The 20,330-nt window shown below is 38.3% G+C and overlaps 3 pseudogenes; all 3 read left to right on the top strand.

Annotated features, from left to right (window-relative positions):
* The first annotated feature begins 1,873 nt into the window (after window positions 1-1,873).
* On the top strand, window positions 1,874-3,190 carry LOC149261210 (uncharacterized; annotated as a pseudogene).
* A 3,390-nt stretch (window positions 3,191-6,580) lies between these two features.
* Window positions 6,581-8,326, top strand: LOC149261209 (rab GTPase-activating protein 22-like; annotated as a pseudogene).
* Window positions 8,327-10,284: 1,958 nt separating this feature from the next.
* LOC149261208 (rab GTPase-activating protein 22-like) lies at window positions 10,285-13,495 on the top strand (annotated as a pseudogene).
* Window positions 13,496-20,330: the final 6,835 nt, after the last annotated feature.

Below are 20,330 nucleotides of genomic sequence, written 5' to 3'. Positions count from 1 at the left end.
GTGTCTCTTTTCCACTTTGTTGTTTCATCTTGAGCATTTCTAGCTCCATGAGGACTTGTTTATCACTCAATTACTTATTTTCTTGTTTCAAGTAGGTGATGAAAAATTTATCCCTTGCCAAATTGTCCATCAACATTTGGATGTGTGCATCCTTTTCCATCATAAGCATGTTTTGGACTGTAGCCTCATCTTGGTTTTCTAAATCAATAATCTCCACTCCATGATGAGTATAATGCTGCTCCGGCTCATCATGCTCTGCTAGCTCAAAGTCTCTTTCCTCCTCATTATCAAGGTCTTCCCGATCCATGTTGGCAAGATTAAAGTGTATGGAACTGAGGAATGAGGGAATGGGGAAAATAGGCTTACAACTAGGAAATGAATGGAAGTGAGGAATGAGGTTTTGTGTCTTGAGCTCTTGGGGAGAAAATGTGAAAGAGAATGGGAAAAAGGGAAAAGGGATAGGGTGATTTTATGACTTAGGGCTGGGTTTTAAGAGGAGTAGGAAGGAGCTAGGGTTTAGGTAGAATTAGGGAGAAATTAGGGTTTCAAGGTTACATGACCAATGATGTTTATAAACCAAATTTAGCAACCTAAAACCAAGGCTAAGAACATGTACTTACTTGCAATCATGAAGAGCCAAGAAAATTTGATGTCTGCTGGAAGATTTGGAGGTTTTTGGTCACTTCTGGGAAAATCGCAGTGCCTTCGCTCATTTTGATCTAAATGATGGCACTAGAACTGATTCTATGTATTCCAGTTAAATCAGGCGATTTTTCTAATCAAAAGGGGAATAATTGCAGCACGAAATAAACAAATTAAGATCGTCTTCTATGAAATATGGAAATGCAGAAAATGAAATGACTCAGAATATAACATTAGAAATCAATTGCAAAACAAGGAAATGGGCAACAATATCATATGAGATTAATCAATAGCATTGTGCATTCCATATATTTACGATATTCCTTGAAGTTTTCTTGCATAGAATAATCTGGAAAGTTGGATAATCGTTACACCATTTTTGAAAGTAAAGTCAAAGATTTAAAGGCTCCACACACTTTTGGGATTTCTATGAGTTGTAAGTTGGACTTCAGACCATTCAAGCGTTTGATTGGGATGACATTGCTCTGTTTCCATATGCCCTTAATTAAAAATTGAGAACCGAAGGACCAGCTCAGCTCCAAAACTCAGCGCCCTTGCATCCACAACACACACAAGTCAAAACATTGAAGCCAAGTCAAATACTCAAAAGCCAAGGCAATCTGGAGTGTGGTGCTGCGCTCCTGGCTATAGCACTGCTCTCCTGGCTGTGGCACTGCACTCCTGGCTGTGGTGCTATGCTCCTGGCTATGGCGCTGCGCTTCTGGACTATGGTGTTGCGCATAGCCCTTTGGCGCTGCGCATAGGACTCACCACACTTTCTAAACTCCCATGTTCGAAGACCAAATATGGAATTGCAAGGATACTCTAGCAGGCAAGATCCATTCTTGGATTTGCGTCCCGAAGTTTCAATTCTCAGAAGTTGATGGAGACATCTTCCTCTTCATTTGGGAGCTTCAGCAGCATGAATCGGAAGAACTATGTGACTGGAACCACGGTGGTGATCACAGCCATAGCCTTTTTGGCAGTGGCGGCTGCGATCGGTGGAGCTCTGGTTTACTCTAGGAGATCTCCATAGGCTTGGATAAGGAAACATCATCCTCTTTCATGATAGCAATGGTCATGTGCATTTTCATCTAATGGGTGACTTGTTGATGGTGGACTAAAGGTCTTTGAAAATAGTTCGCAGTGGGGGTTTATTCATGTTGCAAAGAACACATAAATTGAACTACTGCTTTGGAAGGGAAGTGAGGGGTTTGAAGATGTCATGTAGTTGGCATCGACTCAAGAATAAGAGCAGAAGTTTGGCCATTTCTTCTTGGAGTATATGACTTGATGAGTTCCAAGAGAGAAAGGGATCTTGAAAGAATTCGCATGAGAGCTGAGTATGAAAAGTTCAGACAACAATGTGAGTTTCTGCAAAGTGAATAGGACACTGATGAGACAAACAACGAGGTAATTGATTACAGTGTAGAAGAAAAGAAACTTGGATCTAAACAAGATAATACAGTTGCTGCATCTGCTAAAGACGTGGGAAGATCCAGCGGATCTATTTTCATAGAATCAGAAAGCATAGATAAAAAGGGTTCTAAGCTCCTAAACCCTTTGTCTACTGGTAACAATTCGCAGAGAACAAATGAGGCATCTTCAAACTGTGAATCCATTATTGAAGATGATTCCGTGATGGTCAAGTATGACCTTAGTGATGAGGATAGCCACAGAGAAAATGAGGACCATTTGGATGGTGAATCCATGGATGAATATAATCTCATTCTAGTCAAGTCTTCTGTTAATGTTAATGATGGGCACACACAAGATGGAAAATCTTGAGACGTTGAAATAAAGTTTGACAAGATAAGCTTGAAGGAAAGGGGTTCTAAGGCATTGGAAGATTTCAATACATGGTAGAGGATAATTCATTTGATGTGGTACGCATGAATGCAGAATGGATCCCATATTCTCCTTCCCAGGCAAATGTTTCAGAGGAAGAGGAATTGGTGTTAGGCTGCCATGTTGGATTAAAAAATGATGAGCACTTAGAACCATTCCGTAAGTATCATGCTGCAAGATTAGTTGCAATCCTCGAGACTTATGCTCTCTATGATTCTGAGATTGGATATTGCCAAGGAATGAGTGATCTTCTGTCCCTTTTTGTTGCATTGATGGATGATGACTATGAAGCATTTTGGTTCTTTTTCCACTTTATGCACATTGCACGTGATAATTTTAGATAAGATGAAACAGGTATTCGCAGAAAAATGGAGATTGTTGCCAAAATTATTAAAGCAAAGGATCCACACTTATATAAACATTTACAAAATCTCCAGGCTGAGATTGCTTCTTTGTATATAGGATGGTGGTGGTGCTTTTTATGAGAGAGCTCACGTTTGAGTAGACTCTCTGTCTGTGGGAGGTCATTTGGGCCAATCTAGCTATGGCACTGCACTTTTGGAGTGTGGCACTATGTGCAATTCTTACACCTAGGAAACAAACAGGACAGCAAGTCAATCAAACAACTCCAAAATTCATGCAAGCAGGTGCAAGGTGGCAGTCAAAAGGAAGATTTTATGGAATATGGTTCCACACCTGAAGGAGCAGATATAGTAATATCAATCCAGTTGTCAAACCTTCACATAATATGGGGTTTCAAAAACTACTTCTCATGGTTCTCGAGATAGTTTGGGATTTTAGTTGCAAATTAGTTTATAATAGAGTTTTATGATAGGATTTTATTTTTTATTTTTTATTTCCTATGTTGATGAAATAAAAATAGATTTGTAATTTAGTATATATAGGATTATTTTTAAAATATAGAGGTTCTATTTTTGCAAAAGGAAGAGGCATTTGGACTGTGTAAAATTTCTTTGAATATTATTTTAATAAAGTAGTTTTCACCCTCTAAGCCTGGGATCCATCACGGTGCTTAAATGTCTAGTATGTTTTTCTCATAAATTCATTTACACATTATGTCTTTTCTGCTATTTTGTGTTACAACATTATTTAAGTGAAATGTTTGGAATCCATCAATGCCATGATGCTCCTTTCATAATGATTATGTTGTTAAATGTTTGTTTATCCTTTTAGAATCCATCCCCTGATAGATGCTCTGTAGAGTAACCTTGTGCTTCTCTTTCGTCTAAAGATTTGTTGTAGATCCATCCCCTGCTTTATGCCTGCAGGGCAGCGGGCTTTCTCCCCTATCCTTCTTACATTCGAAATCTTCGATCTAGTTGAACATTGCACTTACTTTGCCCCTAGTTTGCCGGCAGAAACTGGTATCGACTCCATAGCCAAAATGGTCCTTTCTCTTGTTGTTTTTGACCCAAAAACTTTCAAACAAAACCCCACACTCCATAGCTAGCCTAAGAATCAGTTATCACAGCCACATTTTGTTGGCAAAGAGAGAGCTCTCTCTGGTCTCGCAAGGCTAGATGCCAGATCAAAAGCTTGGTCTGTGGTTACCTCAGAATTTCCTCTTCTCAGCCTTGAGGTTCATTCTGAGTGCTATCATTTTTGTGCCGTTGCGGGGGACAAGGTGACTGATCTTCTCCAGGAAAGATCGTTCAAGCTGCAGATCCGATTGCTAATGGTGGACAACAGTCATGCACATATGAAGGCTGAAGTCATCCACCTGATGACTCCATTGTTCAAGATCCCAAGCTTCAAAGTTTCAAAGCGACTTCACTACCAATCCAGATTTCAGAACGTTGATGGTAATCATCGATGACAGGGTATGTGGCAAATCCGTTATCTAGTGAAATGTTATTGACTTTAAGGGATGAGTTAGCAAAATTTTAGATTGATCAGAATTTCTCAACATCAGTATTTCTTTGTTTGAAATCCAGCTGACTCACACCTGAAAATAAATATTGTTTTCTTGGCTTAGTTGCTGAAAGATTAGAAAATGAAATTGAACTATTGGATGTTCAAATTAAATCACATGAATTCCGAGATCCCAAAAAGTTCTTGGAAACTCTCCCTCCTTCAAAACAAGAAACAATAGGGCTACTCGTGGATGTTTTCATTGACAATTTGCAGTTGGAGGCTTGTGTTGAGGAGTTAGGGAAGCAAACAGAGTCTGGTTTCTATGATCCTGTTGAAGCATACATGGGAAATTTTTTCAATTTGAATGAAAAACTAGAATGCCTTTTATACAGCCATACTCCTTTTGTGCATGTATGGCTGTTAGCATTTCCAGTTGTGTCCTGGTTCAAGCACTTCCAAGTAGAATCCTTGTCACAATTACTTGATTGGTGGATTTGGAATTACAACATCACTTGATCTATTGATTTTGCATCAGAGTAGGGTATATTTGTAAATAAATAAGCTACCCAAGGTAGCATTTCAGTTTCTGGTATTCGTCTATGTACAGGTTGTAGTATGTGTATGTTTTATGGATTGATATAAGTTCTTTTGGGTTTGCAGTTGTTTGACCATATTGCCCAATGGATGAGGCACTAATCTACATGTTCCCAAAGATATACGGTTCTTGGCACCTCGAAGGAGCTACCATCCCAGATGGTGCCACTGTTAGAGTCAGTCCTTTGGTCTTCCTTCAGTGATCAAAATGGGCCTCTTATTATGTCTATTTTATTAGATGTTTTGCACATGATCTTCAACACAAAACATGTCACAATTTTTCCATCAAAAGCAGCTTGGAAATAAATTTTCAAAGGTATATCACACTCCAAAAACCAGCTCCCAGATCAAAAGATATGATAAAAAGAATGATTAACTCAAAGATCTCCCCATGCAGTTGTTTATGTGTTTAATGATCTAGAGGAAACTAGGAGATGTTAGTGGTTGGACTGTGATAGAAAAGGAGAGAACATAGCATTTGAAGGCCTATTATCGTGCTGCTAATCCTCATCTCAACATATGGCGAGCTCGTTTCTCTGCTTTGATTGAAAGAGATATCCTGTGTAGAGGGCACTGTACATTGTTGACAGGGATATTGCTGGTGAAAAGTTTACAGCTGCTGGTCTCATGGTTCTAGAGAGGAATTACTTGAATATTTATAGATGTTCATTCAGTGTTTGCTCTCATCCTTACCTACATCTCTCCCAAGCTTTTCAACTCAGAATACTTCACATGTCAAATAAATGAAAAGCTCCCCCTTTGCCAGAGGGTCCAATAGATCTTTTCATTGGGATCCTTTCTACAAGTAATCCCTTTGCAAAGTGCATGGCTGTGAGGAAGACATGGGTAATTTTAAAATATTTTGGCGAGATGGCTCTATGATTATTGAAACCCTAAAAATCATTCTTCCATGAAATCCATGATACTAGAACAAGATAAAGTTGCAAATTCAGAGGCTTCTATTATGGCATCAGTATGTTCAGATGTTGAAAATATTGCAGCAGGCTACCATTAGTGTTTTGATCTAAATGATGGCACTAGAACTGATGCTTTGGATTTTAGTTAAATCAGGTGACCTTTCTAATCAAAAGGAGAATAATTGCAAAGCGAAATAAAAAAATTAAGATCGTCTTCTACGAAATATGGAAATGCAGAAAATGAAATGACTAAGAATATATCGTTAGAAATCAATTGCAAAACAAGGAAAGGGTTGCAATATCATATGATATTAATCAATAGCATTGTGCATTCGATATATTTATGATATTCCTTGAAGTTTTCTTGCATAGAATATTCTGGAATTCTAGATAATTCGTACACCATTTCTTAAAGCGAAGTCAAATATTTAAAGGCTTCACACACTTTTGGGATTTCTATGAACTATGAGTCGGACTTCGGACCATTCAAGCATTTGATTAGGATGGTATTTCTCTATTTCCATATGCCCTGCATCAAAAATTGAGAACCAAAGGCCCAGGTCAGCTCCAAATCTCAGCGCCCCTTCATCCACAACACACACAAGGCAGAACATTGAAGCCAAGTCAAAAAATCGAAAGCCAAACCAATCTGGAGTTTGGCGCTATGCTCCTGGCTATGGCGCTGCGCTCCTAGATGTGGCACTATGCTTCTAGACTATGGTGCTACACGTAGCCCTTTGGCGTTGCGCGTAGGACTCAGCACACTTTCGAAACTCCCATGTTCGAAGATCAAATATGGAATTGCAAGGATACTCCAGCAGGCAAGATCCATTCTTGGATTTGCATCCCGAAGTTTCAATTCTCAGAAGTTGATGGAGGCATCTTCCTCTTCATTTGGTAGCTTCAGCAGCATGAACTCGAAGAACAATGTGATCGGAACCATGGTGGTGATCATAGCCATAGCTGGATTGGCAGTGGCGGTTGCGATCGGTGGAGCTCTAGTTTACTCCAGGAGATCTCCATAGGCTTGGAGAAGGAAGTGTCGTCCTCTTTCATGACAGCAATGGTCATGTGCATTTTCATCTGATGGGTGGCTTGTTGATGGTGGACTAAAGGTCTTTGAAAATAGTTCATAGTGGGGGTTTATTCATGCTGAAAGAACACGGAAATTGAATTGCATCCTTTGGAAGGGAAGTGAGGGGTTTGAAGTTGTCATGCAGTTGGCATCGACTCAAGAATAAGAGCAGAAGTTTGGCCATTTCTTCTTGGACTACATGACTTGATCAGTTCCAATAAAGAAAGGGATCTTGAAAGAATTCACATGAGAGCCGAGTATGAAAATTTGAGACGACAGTGTGAGTTTTTGCAAAGTGAACAGGACAATAATGAGACAAATGGCAAGGTAATTGATTGCAGTGTAGAAGAAAAGAAACTTGGATCTGAACAAGATAATGTTGTTGCTGCATCTGCTGAAGGTGTGGGAAGATCTAGCAGATCTGTTTTCATAGAATCATAAAGCATAGATAAAAATGGTTCTAAGCTCCTAGACCCTTTGTGTACTGGTAACAATTTGTAGAGAACAGATGAGGCATCGCTAGACTGTGAATCCATTATTGAAGATGATTCCGTGATGGTCAAGTATGACCTTAGTGATGAGGATAGCCATAGAGAAAATGAGGACCATATGGATGGCGAATCCACGGATGAATATAATCTCATTCCAGTGAAGTTGTCTATTAATGTTAATGATGGGCACACACAAGATGGAAAATCTTCAGATGTTGAAGTAAAGTTTGACAGGATAAAGAGCCTGAAGGAAAGGGTTCCTAAGGCGTTGGAAGATTTCAGTACATGGAAGAGGATAATTCATCTTGATACAGTACGCATGAACACAGAATGGATCCCATTTTCTCCTTCCCGGCAAATGTTTCAGAGGAAGAGGCATTCCTGTTAGGTTGTCATGATGGATTAAAAATGATGAGCACTTAGAACCATGATGTAAGCATCATGTTGCAAGATTAGTTACAATCCTTGAGACTTATTCTCTCTATGATTTTGAGATTGGATATTGCCAAGGAATGAGTGATATTCTGTCCATTTTTGTTGCATTGATGGATGATGGCTATGAATTATTTTGGTGCTTTGTCCATTAAATGTGCATTTCACGTGATAATTTCAGATAAGATGAAACAATTATCCGAAGACAATTGGAGATTGTTGCCAAAATTATTAAATCAAAGGATCCATAATTCTATAAACCTTTACAGAAACTCTAGGCTGAAGATTGCTTCTTTGTATATAGGATGGTGGTGGTGTTTTTTAGGAGAGAACTCATGTTTGAGCAGACTCTCTGTCTGTGGGAGGTCATTTGTGCCAATCTAGCTGTGATGTTGCACTTCTGGAGTGTGGCCCTACACGCAGCACTTACACCTGGGAAGCAGACAAGATAGCAGGTCGGTCAAACAACTCCAAAATTCATGCAGGCATGTGCAAGGTGGCAGTCAAAAGGAAGATTTTATGGAATATGGTTCCAAACCTGAAGGAGTAGATATAGTAATATCAATCCACTTGGAAAACCTTCACATAATTTGGCTTTTCAAAAACTACTTCTCATGGTTCTCGAGATAGTTTGGGATTTTAGTTGCAAATTAGTTTATAATAGAATTTTATGATAGGATTTTATTTTTAACTTTTTATTTCCTATGTTGAGGAAATAAAAATAGATTTGCAATTTATTATATATAGGAATATTTTTAAAAGATAGATTTTCGATTTTTGCAAAAGGAAGAGGCATTTGGATTGTGTAAAATTTCGTTGAATATTATTTTAATAAAGCAACTTTTTTCCTTTAAGCATAGGATCCATCACGGTGCTTAAATGTCCAGTATGTTTTTCTCATAAATTCATTTACACTTTACGTCTTTTCAGCTATTTTGTGTTACATCATTCTCTAAGTGAAATGTTTGGAATCCATCAACGCCATGATGCTCCTTTCATAATGATTATGTTGTTAAATAAGTGTTTTTCTTTTTAGAATACATCCCCTAATAGATGCTCTGTTGAGTAACCCTGTGCTTCTCTTTCGTCTAAAGTTGTTGCTGCAGATCCATCCCCTGTTTGATGCCTATAGGGTAGCGGGCTTTCTCCCCTATTCTTCTTACATTCGCAATCTTTGATCTGGTTGAGAATTGCACTTACTTTGCCCCTAGTTTTCCAGCAGAAACTCGCATCGACTCCATAGTCCAAATGGTCCTTTCTCTTGTTGTTTTCGACTCAAAAAATTTCAAACAAATCCTCGCACTTCGTAGCTAGCCTAAGAATCAATTATCACAGCCACATTTTTTTGGCAAAGAGAGAGCCCTCTCTGGTCTAGCAAGGCTAGATGCCAGATAGAAAGCTTGGTCTATGGTTACCTCAGAATTGCCTCTTCTCAGCCTTGAGGTTCATTCTGAGTGCTATCATTTTGGCGCCATTGCCAGGGATGAGGTGACAGATCTTCTCTAGGAAAGATCGTTCAAGTTGCAGATTTGATTGCTGATGGTGAACAACAGTCAGGCACATATGAAGGTTGAAATCATCCACTTGATGACTCCATTGTTCAAGATCCAAAGCTTCAAAGTTTCAAAGGGACTTCACTGCCAACGAATCCAGAATCCAGATTTCAAGATGTTGATGGTAATCACCGATGATAGGGTATGTGGCAAATCTGTTATCTAGTGAAATGTTATTGACTTTAAGGGATGAGTTAGCAAAATTTTCAGATTGATCAAAATTTCTCAACATCAGTATTTATTTGTTTGAAATCCAACTGACTCACACCTGAAAATAAATATTGTTTTCTTGGCTTAGTTGCTGAAATATTAGAAAATGAAATTGAACTATTGGATGTTCAAATTAAATCACATGAATTCTGAGATCCCAAAAAGTTCTTGGAAACTCTCCCTCCTTCAAAACAAGAAACAATAGGGCTGCTCGTGGATGTTTTCGTTGACAGTTTGTAGTTGGAGGCTTGTGTTGAGGAGTTAGGGTAGCAAACAGAGTCTGGTTTCTATGATCCTGTTGAAGCGTACATGGGAAATTTTTTTAGTTTGAATGAAAAACCAAAATGACTTTTATACAACCAGACTCCTTTTGTGCATGGAAGGATGTCAGCATTGCCAGTTGTGTCTTGGTTAAAGCACTTCCAATTAGCATCCTTGTCACAATGACATGATTGGTTGATCTGGCATTACAACATCACTTGATCTATTGATTTTGCATGAGAGTAGGGTAGATTTGTAAATAAATAAGCTTCCCAAGGCAGCATTTCAGTTTCTGATATTTGTCTATGTACAGGTTGCAGTATGTGTATGTTTTATGGATTGGTATAAGTTGTTTTGGGTTTGCAGCTGTTTCACCATATTACCCAATGGATGAGGCACTAATCTACATGTTCCCAGAGATCTACGGTTCTTGGCACCTCCAAGGAGCTACCATCCTAAATGGCGCCACTGTCAGTCCTTTGGCCTTCGTTCAGTGATCAAAATGGGCCTCTTATTATGTCTATTTCTATATGTTTTGCACATTATATTTATCACAAAACATTTCACAAGTGTGTCCATCAGAAGTAGCTCGGAAAGAGCTTTTCAACGATATATCACACTCCAAAAACCGGCTCCCAAATCAGAAGATATGATCAAAAGAATGATTAACTCAAAGATCTCCTCATGTAGCTATTTATGTGTTTAATGATCCAGAGGAAACTAGGAGATGTCAGTGGCTGGACTGTGATAGAAAGGGAGAGAACATAGAATTTGAAGGCCTAGTACCATGCTGCTAATCCTCATCTCAACGTATGGTGAGCTCGTTTCTCTGCTTTGATTGAAAGAGATATCCTGTGTAGAGGGCATTGTACATTGTTTACAGGGATATTGCTGGTGAAAAGTTTACAGCTGTTGGTCTCATGGTTCTAGAGAGGAATTACTTGAAGATTTATAGATGTTCATTCAGTGCTTGCTCTCATCCTTACCTACATCTCTCCCAAGCTTTTCAACTCAAAGAATACTTCACATGTCATATAAATGAAAAGCGCCCCCTTTGCCAGAGGGTCCAATAGATCTTTTCATTGCGGTCCTTTATGCAAGTAATCCCTTTGCAGAGCGCATGGTTGTGAGGAAGACATGGGTACTTTTAAAAGCTTTTGGCGATATGGCTCTATGCTTATTGAAACCCTAAAAATCATTCTTCCATGAAATCCATGATACTAGAACAAAATAAAGTTGCAAATTCAGAGGCTTCTATTATGGCATAAGTATGTTCAAATGTTGAAAATATTGCAGCAAGCTACCATTAGTGTTTTGATCCAAATGATGGCACTAGAACTGATGCTCTAGATTTCAATTAAATTAGGTGATGTTTCTAAACAAAAGGGTAATAATTGCATCGCGAAATAAACCAATTAAGATCATCTTCTACGAAATATGGAAATGCAGAAAATGAAATGACTCAGAATATATCGTTAGAAATCAATTGCAAAACAAGGAAAGGGGCTACAATATTAGATGAGATTAATCGATAGCATTGTGCATTCCATATATTTACGATATGCCTTGAAGTTTTCTTGCATAGAATAATCTGGAAAGTTGGATAATCGGTACACCATTTTTGAAAGAAAAGTCAAAGATTTAAAGGCTCCACACACTTTTGGGATTTCTATGAGCTGTGAGTTGGACTTCAGACCATTCAAGCATTTAATTGGGATGGCATTTCTCTGTTTCCATATGCCCTGCATCAAAAATTGAGAACCGAAGGCCCAGCTCAGCTCCAAATCTCAGCGCCCCTGCATCCACAACACACACAAGTCAAAACATTGAAGCCAAGTCAAAAACTCAAAATCCAAGCCAATCTGGAGTGTGGCGTTGCACTCCTGGCTATGGCATTGCACTTTTGGACTATGGGGCTGCGCATAGCCCTTTGGCACTGTGTGTAGGACTCAACACACTTTCGAAACTCCCATGTTTGAAGATCAAATATGACATTTCAAGGATACTCCAGTAGGCAAGATCCATTCTTGGATTTGCGTCTCGAAGTTTCAATTCTCAGAAGTTGATGGAGGCATCTTCCTCTTCATTTGGCAGCTTCAGCAGCATGAACCGGAAGAACAATGTGACCGGAACCATGTGGTGGTCACAGCCATAGCTAGCTTGGCAGTGGTGGCTGTGATCGACGGAGCTCTGATTTACTCCAGGAGATCTCCATAGGCATGGAGAAGGAAGCATCGTCCTCTTTCACAACAACAATGGTCATGTGCATTTTCATCTAATGGGCAGCTTGTTGGTGGTGGACTAAAGGTCTTTGAAAATAGTTCGCAGTGGGGCTTTATTCATGATGGAAAGAATACAGAAATTGAATTGCATCCTTTAGAAGGGAAGTGAGGGGTTTGAAGCTGTCATGCAGTTGGCATCAACTCAAGAATAAGAGTAGAATTTTGGCCATTTCTTCTTGGATTATATGACTTGATGAGTTCCAAGAGAGAAACGGATCTTGAAAGAATTCGCATGAGAGTTGAGTATGAAAAGTTGAGACGACAGTGTGATTTTTTGCAAACTGAACAAGATAGTGATGAGACAAATGGCGAGGTAATTGATTGCAGTGTAGAAGAAAAGAAACTTGGATCTAAACAAGATAATTCAATTGTTGCATCTGCTAAAGACATGGGAAGATCCAGTGGATATGTTTTCATAGAATCAGAAAGCATAGATAAAAAGGGTTCTAAGCTCCTAGACCCTTTGTCTACTGGTAACAATTCACAGAGAACAGATGAGGCATCGTCAGACTGTGAATCCATTATTGAAGATGATTCTGTGATGGTCAAGTATGACCTTAGTGACGAGGATAGCCACAGAGAAAATGAGGACCATTTGGAAGGTGAATCCATGGATGAATATAATCTCATTCTAGTCAAGTCTTCTGTTAATGTTAATGATGGGCACACACAAAATGGAAAATATTCAGACGTTGAAGTAAATTTTGACAGGATAAAGAGCCTGAAGGAAAGGGGTCCTAAGGCATTGGAAGATTTCAATACATGGCAGAGGATAATTCGTCTTTATGCAGTACGCATGAACACAGAATGGATCCCATATTCTCCTTCCCAAGAAAATGTTTCAGAGGAAGAGGCATTGGTGTTAGTTTGTCATGTTGGATTAAAAAGTGATGAGCACTTAGAACCATGCCATAAGCATCATGCTACAAGATTAGTTTCAATGCTCGAGACTTATTCCCTCTATGATTCTGAGATTGGATATTGCCAAGGAATGAGTGATCTTCTGTCCCCTTTTGTTGCATTGATGGATGATGACTATGAAGCATTTTGGTTCTTTGTCCACTTTATGCGCATTGCACGTGATAATTTCAGATAAGATGAAACAGGTATCCACAGACAACTGGAGATTGTTGCCAAAATTATTAAAGCAAATGATCCACAATTATATATACATTTACAGAAACTCCAGGCTGAAGATTGCTTCTTTGTATATAGGATGGTGGTGGTGCTTTTTATGAGAGAGCTCACGTTTGAGTAGACTCTCTGTCTGTGGGAGGTCATTTGGGCCAATCTAACTATGGTGCTGCGCTTCTAGAGTGTGTCCCTACACGCAACGCTTACACCTGGGAAATAAACACGATAGCAGGTCAATCAAACAACTCCAAAATTCGTGCAGGCAGGTGCAAGGTGGCAGTCAAAAGGAAGATTTTGTGGAATATGGTTCCACACCTGAAGAAGCAGATATGGTAATATCAATCCACTTGGCAAACCTTCACATAATTTGGGTTTTCAAAAACTACTTCTCATGGTTCTCGAGATAGTTTGGGATTTTATTTGCAAATTAGTTTATAATAGTGTTTTATGATAGGATTTTTTTTTTTTTTTTCCTATGTTGAGGAAATAAAAATAGATTTGTAATTTAGTATATATAGGATTATTTTTAAAAGATAGAGGTTTGATTTTTGCGAAAGGAAGGGGCATTTGGACTATGTAAAATTTCTTTGAATATTATTTTAATAAAGTAGTTTTTGCCCTTTACGCTTGGGACCCATCACAGTGCTTAAATGTCCAATATGTTTTTATCATAAATTCATTTACACATTATGTCTTTTCTGCTATTTTGCGTTACAGCATTCTCTAAGTGAAATGTTTGGAATCCATCAATGCCATGATGCTCCTTTCATAATGATTATGATGTTAAATGTGTGTTTATCTTCTTAGAATCCATCCCCTAATAGATGCTCTGTTGAGTAACCCTGTGCTTCTCTTTCATCTAAAGTTGTTGCTGCAAATCCATCCCCTATTTGATGACTACAGGGCATCAGGATTTCTCCCCTATTCTTCTTACATTTGCAATCTTTGATCTGGATGAGCATTTCACTTACTTTTCCCCTAGTTTGCCGGTAGAAAATAGCATTGACTCCATAGCCCAAATTGTCCTTTCTCTTGTTGTTTTCGACCCAAAAAGTTTCAAACAAATCCTCGCACTCCATAGCTATCGTAAGAATCAGTTATCACAACCACATTTTGTTGGCAAAGAGAGAGCCTTCTCTGGTCTGGTAGGGCTAGATGCTAGATCGAAAGCTTGGTCTGTGGTTACCTCAAAATTGCCTCTTCTTAGCCTTGAGGTTCATTCTTAGTGCTATCATTTTGGCGCCATTGCCGAGGACGAGGTGACAGATCTTCTTCGGGAAAGATCGTTCAAGTTGCAGATCCGATTGCTGATGGTGGACAACAGTCAGGCACATATGAAGGTTGAAATCATCCACATGATGACTCCATTGTTCAAGATCCCAAGCTTCAAAGTTTCAAAGTGACTTCACTGCCAACGAATCTAGAATCCATATTTTAGAACGTTGATGGTAATCACCAATGACAGGGTATGTGGCAAATCCGTTATCTAGTGAAATGTTATTGACTTTAAGGGATGAGTTAGCAAAATTTTAGATTGATCATAATTTCTCAACATCAATATTTCTTTGTTTGAAATCCAGCCGACTCACACCTAAAAATAAATATTGTTTTCTTGGTTTAGTTGTTGAAAGATTAGAAAATGAAATTGAACTATTGGATGTTCAAATTAAATCACATGAATTCCAAGATCCCAAAAAGTTCTTGGAAACTCTCCCTCCTTCAAAACAAGAAACAATAGGGCTACTCGTGGATGTTTTCATTGACAGTTTGCAGTTGGAGGTTTGTGTTGAGGAGTTAGGGCAGAAAATAGAGTCTAGTTTCTATGATCTTATTGAAGCATACATGGGAAATTTTTTCAGTTTGAATGAAAAACCAGAATGCCTTTTATACAGCCAGACTCCTTTTGTGCATGTATGTCTGTCAGCATTTCCAGTTGTGTCCTAGTTCAAGCACTTCCAAACAGCATCCTTGTCACAATTACTTGATTGGTTGATATGGCATTACAACATCACTTGATCTATTGATTTTGTATCAGAGTAGGGTAGATTTGTAAATAAATAAGCTTCCCAAGGAAACAATTCATTTTTCGGTATTTGCCTATGTACAAGTTGCAGTATGTGTATGTTTTATGGATTGGTATAAGTTGTTTTGGGTTTGCAGCTATTTGACCATATTTCCCAATAGATGAGGCACTAATCTACATGTTCCCAGAGATCTACGGTTCTTGGCACCTCCAAGGAGCTACCATCCCAGATGGCGCCACTGTTAGAGTCTGTCCTTTGGCCTTCCTTAAGTGATCAAAATGGGCCTCTTATTATGACTATTTTGTTAGATGTTTTGCACATGATCTTCAACACAAAACATGTCACAAGTGTGTCCATGAGAATCAGCTCAGAAAGAGATATCAAATGGTATATCACACTCCAAAAACCGGCTCCCTGATAAGAAGATATGATCAAAATAATGATTAACTCAAAGATCTCCCTGTGTAGTTGTTTATGTGTTTAATGATCCAAAGGAAACTAGTAGATGTCAATGGTTGGACTGTGATAGAAAATGAGAGAACATAGCATTTTAAGGCCTAGTACCATGCTTATCCTCATCTCAACATATGGCAAGCTCGTTTCTCTTCTTTGATTGAAAGAGATATCTTGTGTAGAGGGCATTGTACATTGTTGACAGGGATATTGCTGGTGAAAAGTTTACAGTTGTTGGTCTCATGGTTCTAGAGAGGAATTACTTGAAGATTTATAGATGTTCATTCAGTGTTTGTTGTCATCCTTACCTACATCTCTCCCAAGCTTTTCAATTCAAAGAATACTTCACATGTCAAATAAATGAAAAGCTCCCCCTTTGCCAGAGGGTCCAATAGATCTTTTCATTGGGGTCCTTTATGCAAGTAATCCATTTGCAGAGCACATGGTTGTGAGGAAGACATGGGTACTCTTAAAAGATTTTGGCGAGATGGCTCTATGCTTATTGAAACCCTAAAAATCATTCTTCCATGAAATCCATGATACTAGAACAAAATAAAGTTGCAAATTCAGAGGCTTCTATTATGGCATCAATATGTTTAGATGTTGAAAATATTGCAGTAGGCTACCATTAGTGTTTTGATCCGAATGATGGCACTAGAACTGATGCTCTAGATTTCAGTTAAATCAAGCGATCTTTCTAATCAAAAGGGGAATAATTGCAAAGCGAAATAAACAAATCAAGATCATCTTCTACGAAGTATGGAAATGCAGAAATGAAATGAATGAGAATATATCATTAGAAATCAATTGCAAAACAAGGAAAGGGGCTGCAATCACTACAAGAAAAAAGGTCATTGGTGAGGGTCATGCCTGTGATGGACCTTTAAGGTCCGTCACCAATGTCACATATGGTGATGGTCTTTAAAAAAACGTTGTTGTAAGTGTATATAGTGATGGTCCTTTAAGGTTTGTCACCAAAGCCATTTTCAATGACACTTTTGGTGAGGGTCGTTAAAGGCTTGTCGCTAATTCTCTCTTAGGTGACACTTTTGGTGAGGGTTGTTAAATGCCCATCACTAATTCTCTCTTTGGTGACACTTCTAGTGACGATTTTTTATTGACCGTCACCAATGATCTTTTTGGTTACTTTTGGTGATAGTCAATAAATGTTCGTCATCATTGATCATTCCAATGAGTTTTTTATGACACTTCATGCCTATGACAAACCTTTAAGGTCCGTCACCAATGTCGCATATGGTGACAGTCTTTAAAAAATCGTTGTTGTAAGTGTATATAGTGATGGTCCTTTAAGGTTTGTCACCAAATCCATTTTCAATGACACTTTTGGTGAGGGTCATTAAAGGCCCATCACTAATTTTCTCTTTGGTGACACTTTTGGTGAGGGTCGTTAAAGGCCCATCACTAATTCTCTTTTTGGTGACACTTCTAGTGACGATATTTTATTGACCCTCACCAATGATCTTTTGGTTACTTTTGGTGACAGTAAAAAAATGTTCATCATCATTGATCATTCTAATAAGTTTTTGATGAAGCTATGTACTTGTTACTATATTTTGTGTCAAAAGATAACGATTTAAGACCATTGTTGTGGAGTCTTTTTTATTATATGTCCAAGGTCATAGTGGTTATAATAGTTAGTCAATTTGTTAAGAATTAATTAGTGTGTATCATTTCCCTCAAGTCATAAGAATATAGTTTTCCTATGAGTCAACACATGATTCATCTCTATTAGGTTTAATATCTAGAAAATTTCCTTTAAATAAAGTTCCAATAGTGTGTGTAGGAACTCTATTATTTAATACATAATCAATCTCTATCAATTCTATCAATGAGAGAGACGTAGCACTCTTCAACAATCATGGCACACCTTAACATGCTTTAGAATAGTACACTAACATTCCTTGACACCTCACATGTCTTGGAACATCTTTGTACCTAGAACATATTGCCATGAGTAGGATGCCCAAGCACATGTTGGCATGTCGTAGCATAGCATAGCACTCCCCTATCATGTGTTGGCATGCCCTAGCATAGCATAGCACTCCCCTATCATGTGTTCACATGCCCTGGAACACCTTGGCAAAATATTGCATTGAAAAACATTAGAACTTGGCACACATTGGCACTTGGCATATATTGGAACATATTATAAGTGTGCCTAGCATGCCCCTTTTGAAAAAGATAAAGTCCCGACTTATTAACCCTCTTATGTGTTCATTTCCTTGCATTTTAGCTTTTTTATTCCTTTTGTTGTCTTGAAACTCCTTGACACATATTGGCATACTATGGCACAATGCACATCTTAGATGTCTTAGCACCTGGAATGCCTTGGCACTATTTGGCACATGCTAGCACACCCCAAAAATACCTATCACACTCTAGCACTTCTTGAAATTTTCTAATATTACCTGGCATGCCTTACCCGTGCTTAGCATACCTTGTCACTCCTCCTTGGCATGACAGCTAGCACTCATTAACACTCCCCGACGCACCCTTATATTCATTCACTTCCATGCATTTTGACCTAGCCCTCCCTTGTGTTGTCCTAGTACTCCCTAACACTCCTCAACATGCATTGGCACTCTCTAGCACACCTTAGCACTCTTCGATATGCTATTCCACTTCATAGCATGCATCACACTGCTTGACGCACATTGGCACTTGGCAAGTATTACAATGTCTGGCATGCGTTGAGATGACTTGGTATGATTTGGCATGGTTTAATATTAAAGTTATTTGAGATCAATTATTGGAAACTAGATGAGAAGAAATGGAGGAAGATTTAGCACTCAGAATGCATTGACACTTGGCACTTGGCACCTATTGGCACCTAGTGTTGGTTTTCCTAGCATGACCCTCATGGAAAAGGTAAATTGATGACTTATTAACCCTATTATGTGCTCATTTACTTGTAGTTTAACTTGTTCCTCCCTTTTGTTCCCTTGAAAAACCTGGCATGCATTGTCACAACCTTGTACATCTTGGCATGCCTTTGCACTTGGCATGTCTTATCTTGTTTGACATGTCTTCATACTATCTGGCACATGTTATCATGCCCTAGCATTCCCTAACACACCTTGGCAGCCATGACCTTACAACTAGCATTACATTTTTCCATGACTTGGGAACATTACATTCACTAGAACACCTTGGCACTCCCTAGTTTTCATGCCCTATGTTATCCTCCATAATGTCCCAGGCCGATGAGGAGATCAATGGAGGTAATCACAGACCAAGATTTTAGTTTGGTAGCTAGCCCTACCAAACCAAAGAGGGCTCTCTCTATGAAATCACAACAGAGAGATGACTGGAATGTAAAGTATTTTAGGCTAGATAGCTAGGTTCAAGTGGGCTTTGGAAAATTTAAGGTTTTGTTGTTGGATAAGGGAGAAAAAAAAGGTAGCTAGGTCAGAGGATCAAAGGGTTACAACAAAAATACAAAAAAGAGAAAGGTGGCATTACTTTGGTGATCGATCTTAGGTTTTTTTCAGTGTAATGTATGGTTTAGAAGAAGCGAAAGGTATTAATGAGCATGAAACATGAATTCATTAAACAAGAAATAAAGTAACACATAATGATTTTTCCATCAAAATAGAGCTTTATGCAAAGAATTTTGTTTATCAAATGTAAGGAAAACCATTTAATAATTGATGAATGGAAAGAGAAGATTAATATCTTTCATATAAAGATATACCAAAGAAAAAATAATATCACAAACTTACTGCGCATGAATTCCTAGATAATAGTTGCAAATTGTCTCCTTTGATTTCTAGAAAATGTCCAAGTACAAGCTACAATAGTTTCTCCTCTAAAATCCAACCCATTCTATCACTGAGAAAATGAAACATAAATACCAAAAAAACATCTCCCCACTCTTAGGGTTTGAATCAATGACTCTAGGAATTGTTCCATGAGGTGTTCTAACCAAACCCTAATGTCTAGGAAAGTTAAAAACGAATTCTACAATTAACTTTGACTCCAACCTCTCTTATAAATGCTCTCAAATTTACATCAAAACAACTTATAAATACTAAATACCCATTATTTACATTTACTTTTACCCTTCACATTCATCTACTTCACCCTTTTGACTTTTACTCGAGTCAAACTAGGAATTACAAAAAATTGCACAGTGAAAATTTTACAAAAATCTCAGAATTTTCTAGGTGTAGAGTGAGCTGTTGGAGGCCATTTTTTAGTGTCTTTCTGAAGTCCAAATCTATATCGAAAGATTTTTTTGGAAATCTGGGAGAGTGTAGATGACTTTAGAGTATTGTTACACTCAAAATGACCAATTTTTGGCTGAGATATGGCCATTCTCCCAAGGTGTCTCCAGATGTGCAATGAAATGGAAAGAGGGGCAGAAAGGTGATTTTTGGCCTCGTTTTTGAAAATTTCTAAAAACATGAGCCCCAGATTAGGAAAGTGGGAAAATTGGGTTTGATATGGGGTCATAATCTTTCCAAAAATGCTGATTTTACATCATTTGGAGCTTTGAGGAAGAAGTAAAGCATGAGC

The sequence above is a fragment of the Pinus tabuliformis genome, chromosome 6, assembly GCF_031772625.1.
Source record: "Pinus tabuliformis cultivar Carrire ecotype Pingquan chromosome 6, CPIR1, whole genome shotgun sequence".
Classification (NCBI taxonomy): domain Eukaryota; kingdom Viridiplantae; phylum Streptophyta; class Pinopsida; order Pinales; family Pinaceae; genus Pinus; species Pinus tabuliformis.
This window is presented reverse-complemented; position numbering and strand designations above follow the sequence as displayed.